Below are 1182 nucleotides of genomic sequence, written 5' to 3' on the forward strand. Positions count from 1 at the left end.
TGGGGGATTCTGATTCCTTCAGAACTAGTGCTTCACTCTTCGAAAGGCTGTTGGGAATGATGCTGGCCTCTTGCTTTTTCTGAGCTCAAGTTTCATCCCTTTGCTGGGGAACAACTTCCTCCATTGAAACTTATTATGTTGGGTGCAACACTGGTTCTAAGACCACTTCCCTTGAGACTGACGTTATCTTTTATTCTTTCCCGAATGGGTACCTGACTTCCAGAAAATTTTCTAAATGGAAGAAAAATTTTCTGCCCCAGTTTGATAATATCCCTTGTGCATGCATTTCTGGCATCAATGCCATTTCCTTTACCTGTTTCAAATCAAACAAAATTTGTTAGTTTAAAACGCGGTGGTTGGTTGTGATACTCCTACTGGGATCGTTTTCCCTTTCTCCTTCCTTGCTCTGCACTCCACAACTTGTTGGGGATGATATTATTTGCTGGGGATAATCCCTTTCTGCTGGGGATATCCCTCTTATTTTGTGGCATAGCTCGGAAACTGGCATTTCCCCGACCTTTTAGTCTAGCATGAATTTCCCCAAATCATGCTCACTGCTTTCCTTGCTTTGTTCATGGGCCTTGGCCTTGAGGTTTATAACCTTGGTTTTGGCAAGGATATCCCTCTCGACACTCGTCAATCCTTTTGTCAATTCCCTTTTGCTGGGGATATCTTTCTTGACACTGGCCTCGCGCTTGTTCCTCGCTGACTATACCACTTGGATGTACTAGTCAGATCTTATCTTGCATAATTGGAAAGCTGATGGCATATTTTGAAGTCAATTCACACTTGTTCTGACCAGACAGACTCTATTGGGGAGTTTTTCTATGAAAAGAAAAAGATAAAAGGGAACAGAATAAAAGGACAAAGGAAAAAGATGACTCTTTAACAAAAGAAACTATAAATAAAAACCTATCAAATGCAGATACCGACTCTAATGGTCATGACATGCATATGTGGCCTATCCTCCGTCGTCAATCATCTTTCAAGATCTTCAATTGGCAATTCTCCATCTGATTCTCAATCCTATTCGACTTGTAGTGCCCGAAGGGTTTTCACTATCAAGTCTCTCTCATTTTTGGTTTTTCTCTCAGCTTTCATCGCCTTATGGTGTCTGTAAAGATTTTCACCGATAAGACTCTCTCATTTGTATCACTTTCCAGCTGGGGATTTGGAGTGTTG

Source organism: Nicotiana tabacum, chromosome 20 (genome assembly GCF_000715075.1).
Source record: "Nicotiana tabacum cultivar K326 chromosome 20, ASM71507v2, whole genome shotgun sequence".
In the NCBI taxonomy this organism is placed as follows: Eukaryota; Viridiplantae; Streptophyta; class Magnoliopsida; order Solanales; family Solanaceae; genus Nicotiana; species Nicotiana tabacum.